Raw genomic sequence first — 13709 nt, forward strand, 5'->3', positions numbered from 1 at the left:
TATTTGTGTTAATAAGGTTCTGACTTTATCTTATGTTTGTGTTATTATAGTTATTATTTAGTTTACTGTAGTTTCATACTTTCCACTTTCCACGTGCCCAGCAACAGTTAGGCCAATCAGCAATCCCCCTTATTTTTCTCCACCAATCAGACAGTCTCTACTAGCGCAACTCCGAACTGTTGTGAGTATGCATGTAAATTTCATCGGAGACACTCGCTCCATTCCTGATCCGATATATCTAGAGAAAATATCTTTATTCTTCAGTTCTGCTTCATGCGTCCATGAGAATGTGAGTCTATGTAAATATTGTTATCTTTTCCTTGCTTAGATTAATGGTGTATGTGTACGATTCTGTACACTTTACTTTGCCTATCGATGTGTGCTTTCCTGGAGCTAAATAACCAAACCAAATTTAGGCTACATGATAGTTTCCCATTTTCCCATTTCTTTGATAATGTTTAGAGTGATTTCACCGTGTTTTTGGCTGTGCGCATCGTAAGCTTTAACTCTGATCACGTGACACCAGCATGCGCTCTCTGCATGTTTTCGGATGTGGCGGCGATTTAACCCCTTCTTAGCCAAATGTTATAGCGCTGAGTTTTGGTGGTTTCCAGCCAACCAGGCAGTTTAATAATTTATGTCTGTGCAATTTAAGACAGTATTATATGTACCAGTTGTATAGTATTTTGCACTTTTGAGATATATTGTTTATTGTTATATTCATTGTAGTGATTTAGACATCTTCTTTTTCATACCTCAATTGCATTTATTGTTACAATTGTGTATGCATACTTATTATTCATGAGTCTATTTTATTTTCTGTTTTATTTTAGAAACCATGAACAAAACTCACATCGTCTATGTCAAACTGTTTCATTAAAGAGTGGCATGAGAGTGTAAAATTCGTCCTCATTATTGTTCTGACCGGACAACCTGGGGAGATTGAAGATTTTGTATCAACCCTAAGTACAGTCCTTCTCAGAGGTCACAAGTTTGGGTCTCCTTCCTGACACCTCTTTTACATGGTCCTTCGAGCCGGATCTTCAGTTTCCTCAGCTCTACAATGGATCACACTCGTCCGCGCCGTGATATCCGTCGGCCTCGCTACCTCGATGACTTTCTGGTGAATATCCCGCCACGTCGTCCTTCTTCTCTCACACTCCATGGCCACTCCAACGAGGGAGCAGCTTTTCAACCTCATGCTCCAGTCATCACTCCAGATCCAGTTGGACCTGCACCTCAGAACCTCAGCTCTGAAGCAGTCATGTCAGCTTTGCAGGAGATGAAAGAGGAGAACAACCAGCTCAGGCGAGATATGCAAATCCTCTTCAATTCTCTCTCCTTGAGATCAGCGCCTCAGCCTCAACACCTCGATCCAGGGCATTCTGCTCAGTTTGAGGATAGCGCCACCACATATATGCCTTATCATCTTCCTGAGAGAACATCCACTCCTAATCGCAATCTTCAAGCAGTAGTGGATGATCTTCCGCCCTGGCCTGACGCTGTACCAATTCCTCCCTGGAGCGAGCCTCTACCTCCTCCACCTCCAGCTGACGTGCCGCTACCTCCTCCGCCGCCTCCGGTGTCATATTTACCTTCATATGAGGCAGGGATTCACTCCACTCCAGCGTATGTAGAGCCGTATACTCTCCCTCACAATACATACTCTGTGGAGGCGACATACAGAGGTCCAAAGCCGGACATTCCATGTTTCACACATGATGATCCACGACAATTTGCCCGCCTCAAGATAGCGCTTGACAACCTCTTGCCTAGAGATGCAACTGAGCGGTTCAAATACCAAATACTAGTTGATCACCTCAAGTTCGAAGATGCGCTCCTCATTGCAGACTCCTACTGTAATAGTCCAACTCCCTACTCAAAGACAATGGCCTCACTGACTGAAATGTATGGGCAACCTCACAAACTAGCCCTGCAGCGCATCAATGAAGTCCTGGCCGAGCCTCCAATCAGAAGTGGGGATAGTCGAAGTTTTCGCCTCTTCGGCCTCAAAGTCAGAGCTCTGGTCGGTATGTTAGATCAACTGGGCAAGGAGGGCAAGACTGAGCTGGATTGCGGGTCACACACCTCACGACTTCTGTCCAAGTTGCCGCATGAACTCAGAGCACAATTCAAGCGTTACATAGACCCCATCCGCACTCCGATACCTACCTTGGTGCACTTCTCTAATTGGCTTGAATACGAGGTCCGTGTTCAGGATGAGGACTATCAACCTTACCATTCACGGTCTCCACGAGACGAACATCAGAAGGGCTTCAAGCCCAAGTTGCAGAAGTCCAGTGCACGTCCTACCACAGTTTTGCTTGGCTCTGATCCTTCTCCTAATTCACCTGAGTCTTCGTCACAAGTTCGACCTCACGTCAGCACTAAACTTGAGAAACCTAAGAAGTATTGCCCCTTTTGTGACGACATTCAACATTACTTCAATCAGTGTCAAGAGTTTAAGAAGTTTTCCACTGATCAGAGAGCGTCATGGATCAAAACCGGCAAGCGCTGCTGGAGATGTGGCAGAAGTCACCTTGCTTCTCAATGCTATCTCAAGGCTAAGTGTCAGCAGTGTAATCAGACACATCTTGATATACTGCATGAGGTCAACACTCCCGCAACCAAATCAGCCCATCCAACCGCAGCGACTGGACAACCAGCTACCTACTACCTCGATCCAGACCTCAGGAGTAGCTGTGTATTGCTGAAGATGGTCAAAGTTCTTCTCCACAATGGCAAACACAGACTCGAGACTTATGCCATCCTCGATGATGGCTCTGAACGCACCATCTTGCTTCACAGTGCCGCTCAAGAGCTACATCTCAAGGGACAGAGTGAGGACTTAGCGCTCAGAACTATCCGTCAAGATGTGAAGACTGTTTCAGGAAAGTCAGTGTCATTTTCCATATCCTCATCTGCCCATCCTCAGAAACAATTTCGCATCCACAAAGCCTTCACTGCGGTAGAGCTTGGCCTTTCCAAGCATTCTCATCCTGTTGAGGCCCTACGGAAAACGTATCGTCATCTCAGAGGCCTCCCGCTACATTCAATCAGCCAAGGGCAGCCACTTCTCCTCATTGGTTCAGACTACCCCCATCTTCTCTCTCCAGTTGAGCCTGTGCACCTAGGTCCACCAGGGGGCCCCGCAGCATTGAAAACTCGTCTCGGTTGGACTCTGCAAGGTCCTGCCAAAGTCCTGCTGCACCAGACCTCCACCCCCCAGTGTCTCCTTATTAACACTCCCACTTCCTCTACTGACCTTCTCAGTCACGTGTCCAGATTATGGGAGATGGACATTCTTCCCTATCGTAGCGAAAAGCACATCACCAGGTCAAAACAGGATAAGGCGGCCATCAAACTGCTGGAGGAGAAGACAGTCAGAGTTAACATTGACAACGTGCAGAGATATGCCACCCCACTGCTCTGGAAGGAAGGTCTTCCTCCTCTCAGTGCCCCAAAGGAAGCTGTCCTGAGTCACCTACGAGGCACAGAGAGTCGTCTCGCCAAAGACCCAGTCAAGGCTGCATCATACAGCCAAGAAATCAATAAACTGGTGGATTCGGGTTACATCAAGAAGCTCACATCACCTGAGGACCAGAGCAGGCAATCATGGTATATCCCACATCACATGGTCCATCACAATGGCAAAGACCGCATCGTATTCAACTGCTCATTCACCTTCCAAAACACTAGCCTGAATGAACATCTACTTCCAGGGCCAACCCTAGGTTCCAGTCTCCTCGGTGTCCTGCTCCGTTTCAGGCAATATCCCACTGCGGTGAGCAGCGACATTAAGGGGATGTTTCATCAGGTCCGCCTCCTGTCTGAGGATCAGCCCTTCCTCCGCTTCCTATGGAGGGACATGAACCGCAGCAACAAGCCTGACATCTACCAGTGGCAAGTGCTCCCTTTCGGCACCACCTGCAGTCCCTGCTGCGCGACCTTTGCCCTCCAAAAGCACATCATTGATCACAGCAACCTTGATGAAGATACTCGTCTTTCAATGGAGAACTGTTTTTATGTAGACAATCTTCTTCAAAGCTTCCCATCCATCTCAGAAGCAAAGCAGCTCATCCGCAAACTTCAGACTCTGCTCCAATCAGGTGGCTTTGAGCTCCGTCAATGGGCCACCAACGTTCCAGACATCATCAGTCATCTGCCACCTGAACTCAAATCCGAGAGCAGAGATCTGTGGCTATCAATGGAGGGTGCAGATCCCCCAGAACGGACCCTAGGGCTGCACTGGCACTGCAAAACAGATACTCTCACCTATCGCCTTCGCCACACAAAGCAATCTGAGCCCACAATGCGCAACATTTACCGAGTCCTAGCTCAACAATATGACCCTCTAGGACTGCTCATTCCCTACACCACTCGGGCCAAAATCCTGGTGCAGAGCCTCTGGGGAAAGAAACGGGACTGGGACGATCCTCATCTTCCCGAGGATCTGCTCCAGCTGTGGCAGGCGTGGGCGAGTGAACTTCCATTACTTCCTAACGTTACTGTAAATCGTTGTTATGTCCACTCAGATACCGACCTCCCAGCGACCTCCCAGAGCATCCACATTTTCTCAGATGCATCAGAGAGGGCCTATGGATCGGTCGCCTACCTGCGTACTGTCAGCGCCGATGATGATGTCCAGGTAGCGTTCCTAGCGGCCCGTTCCCGTGTTGCTCCAGTCCGCCAGCAGTCCATCCCGAGGCTGGAACTCTGCGCTGCCCACCTCGGGGCCCAGCTTGGTGCAGTCCTGAAACGAGAGCTCACAGTCTCCATCTCCTCCGTCACCTACTGGACCGACTCCACCACCGTGTTGGCTTGGTTGCTGTCTCCTTCCTGCCGCTACAAGGTGTTCGTTGGTGCCAGAGTTGCGGATATCCAGGAATTAACTGAGAGCAGCTCATGGCGCTATGTCCACTCCAGTGAGAATCCTGCTGACGATATAACTCGCGGACTGACCCTCTCACAGATCCAGAGTCACAGCCGCTGGAGATCTGGACCTGCCTTCCTTCATGAAAGTGAGTCAACCTGGTCTTCCTGTCCAGACATTACATGCCTTGATGATTCAGCAGAGCTGCGCAAAGCCAAGTTTTGTGGTGTCATCTCTACTTCCCCTCATCCACCTTTACCCGACACTAGCCAGTTTAGTAGCTTCCAAGAGCTGCTGGAAGCCACAGTTCGAGCATGTCACGGGGCGGCCACCGACTCTAAACCCACAGCTGAGTCTTTCAGACAAGCTGAACTCTCTCTCTTCAGACAAGTGCAAAGTGACTGTTTTCCAGAGGAGTTTGCTCTCATCTCCTCCCAAAAGCCCATTCCATCCAGCAGTAGGCTTATCACTTTGGCCCCAGAATACGACCCAGAGACTCAGTTAATCCGTGTCGGGGGCCGACTAAGACACTGTGAATCCCTCAGCTCAGGCACTTTGCATCCCTTTGTCTTAGACCCTCATCATCCCATCACAAAGTTGATCATTGCTGATTATGACAGCAAGCTTGCACATCCAGGCCCTGAAAGAGTCTTCGCTGAGCTACGCAGAAGGTTCTGGATCTTGCGAGGCAGAGAGGCTGTCCGCAAGCAGCAACACCACTGTACAGAGTGCCGCAAGTGGCGTAGCCAACCCATTATTCCCAAAATGGCCGACCTCCCGCCTTCCAGTCTAAGGTTACACCATCCAGCTTTCTACTCAACTGGCATGGACTGTTTTGGTCCTTTCCTCATTAAAATAGGGAGGCGCAATGAGAAGCGATGGGGCATAATATTCAAATGCCTCACCACACATGCAGTGTACCTAGATCTGCTGGCCAGCATGGACACTGACTCGTTCCTCATGAGTCTACGCCGTTTCATCTCTAGACGGGGAAAGCCTCATGAATTGCTGTCCGATCAAGGTACAAACTTTAAAGGTGGCAGCTCAGAACTTCAAGAGGCCTTCAACTCACTTGCCCCCGCTCTGCAGTCACAACTCGCTAGCCAGCAAATCCATTTCCGCTTCAACCCACCTAGTGCCCCTCATTTTGGGGGTTCCTGGGAGCGAGAAATCCGCACCATCAAGTCAGCGCTGCATGCCATACTGGGATCACAAACGGTCACCGAAGAGGTCCTCAGAACCATCCTTACTGAAGTTGAGAGCATTATCAACTCCAAACCGCTTGGTTACACCTCTTCTGATGTGGCAGACCCAGATCCAATCACTCCAAATGTGCTGCTGATGGGGCGGCTGGACCCATCTACTCCGCAGGTTGTTTACTCAGGTACAGAGCTCCTCAGTCGCCGCAGATGGCGACACTGCCAGGTCTTAGCGGATCAGTTTTGGATCCATTTTATCAGGAACTACTTACCATCTCTCCAGAGCCGCTCCAAATGGCAACAAGACCAAGAGGACATCCGTATTGATGACATTGTTCTTGTTGTTGACCAGCAGCTTCCGCGTGCCTTGTGGCTTGTTGGCAAAGTCACAGACGTTTTTCCTGGAGCTGATGGCAGGATTCGTATTGCTCAGATTCAGATCAAAGACAAATCCTACACCAGACCTGTCGCCAAGCTCATCAAGCTGCCTGCACTTCCTCGAGACATTCCTGACTGACTCGTGTTCAACTTTGCTGCCCAAAGTTGGGGGCGGCTGTTAATAAGGTTCTGACTTTATCTTATGTTTGTGTTATTATAGTTATTATTTAGTTTACTGTAGTTTCATACTTTCCACTTTCCACGTGCCCAGCAACAGTTAGGCCAATCAGCAATCCCCCTTATTTTTCTCCACCAATCAGACAGTCTCTACTAGCGCAACTCCGAACTGTTGTGAGTATGCATGTAAATTTCATCGGAGACACTCGCTCCATTCCTGATCCGATATATCTAGAGAAAATATCTTTATTCTTCAGTTCTGCTTCATGCGTCCATGAGAATGTGAGTCTATGTAAATATTGTTATCTTTTCCTTGCTTAGATTAATGGTGTATGTGTACGATTCTGTACACTTTACTTTGCCTATCGATGTGTGCTTTCCTGGAGCTAAATAACCAAACCAAATTTAGGCTACATGATAGTTTCCCATTTTCCCATTTCTTTGATAATGTTTAGAGTGATTTCACCGTGTTTTTGGCTGTGCGCATCGTAAGCTTTAACTCTGATCACGTGACACCAGCATGCGCTCTCTGCATGTTTTCGGATGTGGCGGCGATTTAACCCCTTCTTAGCCAAATGTTATAGCGCTGAGTTTTGGTGGTTTCCAGCCAACCAGGCAGTTTAATAATTTATGTCTGTGCAATTTAAGACAGTATTATATGTACCAGTTGTATAGTATTTTGCACTTTTGAGATATATTGTTTATTGTTATATTCATTGTAGTGATTTAGACATCTTCTTTTTCATACCTCAATTGCATTTATTGTTACAATTGTGTATGCATACTTATTATTCATGAGTCTATTTTATTTTCTGTTTTATTTTAGAAACCATGAACAAAACTCACATCGTCTATGTCAAACTGTTTCATTAAAGAGTGGCATGAGAGTGTAAAATTCGTCCTCATTATTGTTCTGACCGGACAACCTGGGGAGATTGAAGATTTTGTATCAACCCTAAGTACAGTCCTTCTCAGAGGTCACAAGTTTGGGTCTCCTTCCTGACACCTCTTTTACAATTTGAGTCACAGGATTTAACGAGAACTTAATTTTAAGTCACTCGCGTAACATCCTTTCGCAGGAAATCCTGTCCGTATCTCAAAAACTAGAGCAACCTACCAAGACAGCATCATAAGTGCGAGCAGTTGCTCTCACTCACAACGTGCCTATGATGCCTAGCCTAATAACTTTATCTAGATAGGCAGTTAATGATGTTTTGAGACCCGTCCCTGTTTTATGTCCTTATTTGGTTACTCGCGCGTTATCGTCACAGTAGACTGGACTTGAATCGCGCCTCTGTAGCGCAACATCCCACCAGAAAAAAACCCTGCTGTCTGACAATAATACCGTTATTGTTGTCATGTGAGTGCTTCTGTGAGAAAATTACGTCTTTTTTGTTTGTAAACAAGTAGTCCTCTCTTCCGAGATTGGACAATTTGCGGGGTTTGCTGGCACTTCATACAAGTGTGTGATCTAGTGATAACAAATGTTTCGTTGCCTACGCTCAGGGTAGCTTTCATTTGTTCAGTGAAATTGTCGTATGGGCATTACGAATTTAATACAATAGGAGATGACTTGAAAGTACAATTTATACAAGGTAATAATGTATCAGCCTAATAATAGCGCGCGCACGCACACACGCAACGCTAGTTGACTGTGTTGAGGCAGACAAACAGGAACTTGCAGGAAACATTTTGAGAACTGAGATCATGCCACTGTGCCTGTGGTGTTTTCTTTTTCTTTTAGTATGAAGTAGCCTACACTCTGAATTCTTCAAGACGAATTCTCCACGAGCTTGCCATCTTCAATCACTTGTTTAAAAACGTACGCCTGTAGGCCTATAGTGAAGGGTGTCAATTTACCATCCTACAGCATCCTAGACTGTCAAGTTTTTGCATGCTTCAGTTATGTAATCTGTCGCTGACATGAAAGGAACATGGACAGACTTGTACAAATGTTATATGAATACATTAAAGTATTCAACTCAAGTGAATAAGTCTGAAGCTGCAGTAGCAAACAAAAAAGGCAGAAAAGTCAAGTTTCCCATATATGAAGTGTCAAAATATTCGATAATCTTTTTCAGTTGCTATAAATAGACATACACTATCTACAATATCGTTCTGAAAATTAGCGCAAAAACCTGCTTTTTTAAATGTATTTTTTATTAAATTGATATTCTATTTAGTTACACGCAAGATTATTTCAAAATCCAATGCATTGTGAACAAGAAAACTGAAGTTCACCTGATTATGCACTCCCTTGTGAAAAAGAAGTGTACTTAATTGTATTGAAAGCGTACTTTTTGTGTGCTTAAAATAATAAAAGTATACTTTTTAAAAAGTGCACTTGCAGATAATATAATACAATTAAAATTAAAGACCACTTAAGTGTACTTAAATGGAATACACTTTAATGACAATATTTCTTAACACACTTAAGTGCACTTTTTACAAATGCACTTTGTAATAATATCTAATTAAGCTTAACTTAAAGTAAGTACACTTTCATGACAATATTTATAAACACACTTAAGTGTACTTTTTAAAAATGCACTTTGTAATAATGTCTAATTAAGTTTTACTTGAAGAAAGTACACTTTCTTCACAATATTTCTAAACACACTTAAGTGTACTTTTTAAAAATGCACTTTGTAATAATGTCTAATTAAGTTTTACTTGAAGAAAGTACACTTTCCTCACAATATTTCTAAACACACTAAAGTGTACTTTTTAAAAATGCACTTTGTAATAATATCTAATTAAGTTTTACTTAAGGAAAGTACACTTTCATCACAATATTTCTAAACATACTTAAGTGCATGTTTTAAAAAATTCACTTTTTAATAATGTCTACTTAAGTTTTACTTAAACAAACATTTTAAATAATTATGATTTTATAGTGTTTTAAAGTTATCAAAGTTAAAGTTATAAGTTATTAAAGGAAATTTATTTTTATGTATTGACTAATATACTAAATAAAATAAGAACTTTAATGGAAAACATGGAAAAGAATTGATTTTAATTACAACTCAGGTGTGTTGTCCAAAAATAATTTGTTAATGTATTTTAAATATGTTTAGTCTATAATATATACTTGTGCATTAATGCACTTGAAATGTATTTTTCCAATACATTTGCTTGTACATTATAATCAAGTAAAACATATTGTTGACATTTTTGACAATAAAATGTAATTTATGAGAGGAGTCTTAGCATAATAGTAATGTGTTGTACTTTACAACTGTGAACAGAATACTTTCACTGTTTAGGCTACAGAGTCTAACAACACAATGAGTTAGAACAACTTGAACTTAAACAGAAAAGCTGAAATAAATAACCCTTTTATATACTGTCTATGGAAATAACATTTAACCATGCATAGAGACAGGGCGTATTTAGGCCACGCCCACACCCAGGAGGAAAACAAACCAACCGTCCCCATTGACTTTGCATTGCGAGAGGCTGCCTCCTTGTCATTCCTTGCTTCTAACAAAAGACAGAAAAATGCCTCAAAGCTGCTGTGTGACAAGGTGTACAGCAAAGAAGCTAAAAAACCCAGAAATAAGTTTTTAATAGCTCTCGTCCCCAAAAAACGAGTGTTTAAGGACATAAAAGTGGATACAGGCAGTTGAGACAGAGCGTCACGTGTCTCACTACTCTGAGAACTAATGTACGGCCGGTGGAGGAGACCGTAATCGGCAACACAGGATCGTTTATCTTACAGAAATATAATATATAAAACTGACATTTGGATATTTGGCTCACCAGTGACCAAATGTTTAACTTACTGCACACGTGGTGTATTTTTAGTGCATACTGAGTGTCAGGATCCCACAATTTACCCATTCGTTCCAGCCTGTATCCACTTTTATGTCCTCAAACGCTCGTTTTTTGGGGCTGACAGCTTATGAAAAATTATTTCTGGGTTTCTTAGCTTGTTTGCTGTACACCTTGTCACATAGCAGCTTTTAGGCATTATTCTGTCTTTTCTTAGAAGCAAGAAATGACAAGGAGGCAGCCTCTCGCAATGCAAAGTCAATGGAGACAGTTGGTTTGTTTTCCCCCTTGGTGGGCGTGGCCTTCAGATTATGACGCGTTGCGCTCATAGACAGTATAAGAAATGGACAGAGTCATCTCATTGGAACTCAATTGAGGCAAGTGAAGCCCATTTTCAGCGATTTTTTAGGACTTCCGTTCCTGACGCGCAGACTCAAACTGAGCTTGACGACGTAGATGTGACGTGAGCAACCCGTCTGTCTTCTAGTAGCTGTGCCGAGAGAAATCTGAATCATTCTCTTCCGAATCTTGCAGAGACGGAGATCGTGAGTAGGAGGTGTCCATGAGCTAGGAGCAGGAGAAACTTTTGCTAGGTATTCTGATTAATTATTTTGTCATTTTGCCTCCACGTCCCCCCGATTGCCCGCGAGCTTCTCCTCCTGTCCATACGGTAATCTCTCTACTGTGCGACAGAGAGTCGCGTGGTTATGACGCAATCGTTAGCCTACTTTTACAAAAACTGTTTTTACGGGGCCATAACGTAAGCTACAAGGTAATGGAGCATTTTATACATTGTCGTGTTTCTTTAGAAATAAATAATGGACAAATGGAGTCTTCAAACGCCTCAGATGTAAAGTTATTCGCTGTCAAAGTGACGCCAAAATGAATGGGAGTCAATGGGATGCTAACAGCAGGTGAAGTTCTGCTACAAGATGGTGGCATGCGGCCGGCTTCAACTTCCGGTCGACTTCCTTCCCGCTTGGTTGCGCTCTGTCTCTATGAAATATACGAACATGTTGTTTAATGCGCATGCGCCGGAAATACTACGTCATGGGGGCTGTTTACACCTGGCCACTTCATGCATTTTCTCAGATCGGATAGCTAACGTTATCCGATCGTGAAAAGACCAGGTGTAATTGCCCTCCGAAACGCATTCGAGACGGATTTGAATCCGATCGCTCAAACCACTTCAGGAGGTGGTCTGGGCCGCATTCCAGACGAAACTGGACAAGTGTAAATGCATCTGGTTGTTGAAACCACATATGTAAATTGTACTCCTCCCAAATATGCTAAAAAAATAAACGTGTGAGAGCGTGTTATAGGCTATATGTAATGTTATAGCCAGATATGACGACGCTACTGGAACACGCATCACCGCATATGAGAAGCTGAGCATCTATTCATTAAGCCAACGTGCAAACTATCGCAAATCAAAGTGAAAGTAAGTCATAGACGCTTAACACACAATCATCATCGTTAAAAGTAAATACTTAAAAAACGAAATGATCTTACCAGGGCTGTTGCCGCTCTCTCTTATGCGGTCTTTGATTTTGAAATTTTAGCTGATGATCAATAAAATGAAACTCATAACTGTTGCTTTCGGTGACGTGCACTCCATTAAATCTGCATATAGCGCGGGAACTGAAGATCGGATTTAAATCCGTTTCGCAAAAACACATTTATGTGACCAGGTGTAAATGGAATCGTTTTGATAAATCAGATAGCTATCCGATCTGAGAAAACGCATGAAGTGGCCAGGTGTAAACAGCCCCATGATGACGCACTACTTCACTAGAGTTTGAAAAATGCGCTGTTAGGAGCTGTGTGCGCCTGCGCCCTCACATCTGCTCTCTCTGCTCTGCAGAGGATTTGGTGCGACGTGACACACTGGCTCCTGTCTCATCAATTTTTCCTGTTATTTTGCAGGTATTATTGTTACAACAACTTAATAATATGCACACGAGATCTGTAATGCAAATGTATATGCCGCAGATATTTCGAGTAATGACGGTCGGGTTGTGAATATGTCGATATGCAGACTATTTCGTGAACGCTGTAACACGAGGTGATTGTGAAATGCGTTTAATTCGATTCAAATGGACTCCATTTACAAGGTCATAGTGTTAATTATGAATTTACTTTAAAATTGTGTTTGGTTTATTAAGTTATGTATACATATAAAGATCGGATGCACTTTCTCAGGCAAATGTTTCAGACATACATTCAGCTGATGTAATACTGTTATTTCCTGTTGCTGCAGAAAGAAAAATTAATGTTAAATATGTATGGTTTACATATGTTTATAAGGATCTTATGCATAACATGTTCAGTCAACATAATTGTTATATGCATAAAATATTCTTTTGACTCATTTGAGTAGATGTACAAGAGTCTGTACAAAATGTATTGCCAAGACAGCACACCTTGATCAAGCTAAAACACTACTATCAAGTCATTATCCCTATAGCTTTAATGTTTTGAATCTTTTCCACCTGTGCATTTACATGCCCCTATAATCACCATGTATTTTACAGGTAACAAACCAAAGGAAGAAGGCTGCAGCATTGCTGTGTCAACTGTGGTAAATAGCCTACAGGAACATCCTTCATGAAGATAGCTATGTGCAGCAAGCTTAACATTCAAGATTACCTTTATCAATTTGCATGGGGCTTGGGTTTGCATGGGTAATTTATCTATATTTGTGTAATTGATAAGTTATGTTTAATTCCCTGTAAAGTAGCAATACAAATGTTCTCTATTTTTTAATCACTTTAAGCCCCAGTGTCAGTGAAGATGGTGTGGTCAGTGGAATCCTGGTGTTTGTGGGAGTTAGAAGGAACCTTGCCCAGCACTACGATGTGACCCTGATGACTGAGGTAATTCATCACTGTCACGGTTCATGAATTCACTGTCTCTCTCTCGTCTAACGTGCTGTTGTGTGTGTGTGTGTGTGTGTGTGTGTGTGTGTGTGTGTGTGTGTCTGTGGGCGTGGTCACTAATCATCAGTGATCAGTAGCGCCAGCTGGTTTCAATTGTATGTCCCTTTATAAGCTCAGTAACTGGTGTCTCATGTTGTCAGATCGTTGTGGTTTTCCTGGGGCCTGTTTCAGAAAGGAGGTTAAGTGAAAACTCTGAGTATGTTAACCCTGAAATGAGGGAAACTCTGAGTTTTCTGTTTCAGAATGGGAGGCATGTTAAACCTGAGAAAGCAGAGTAAGTCAAGCCTGTTTCAGAAAGAGAGGTAACTTATACTCAGAGTCAGTTACCATGGTAACTTACTCTGTGAACCTAACCTGGTCAGGAGCAGG

The sequence above is a fragment of the Leuciscus leuciscus genome, assembly GCF_965113295.1.
Source record: "Leuciscus leuciscus genome assembly, chromosome: 20".
NCBI lineage: Eukaryota > Metazoa > Chordata > Actinopteri > Cypriniformes > Leuciscidae > Leuciscus > Leuciscus leuciscus.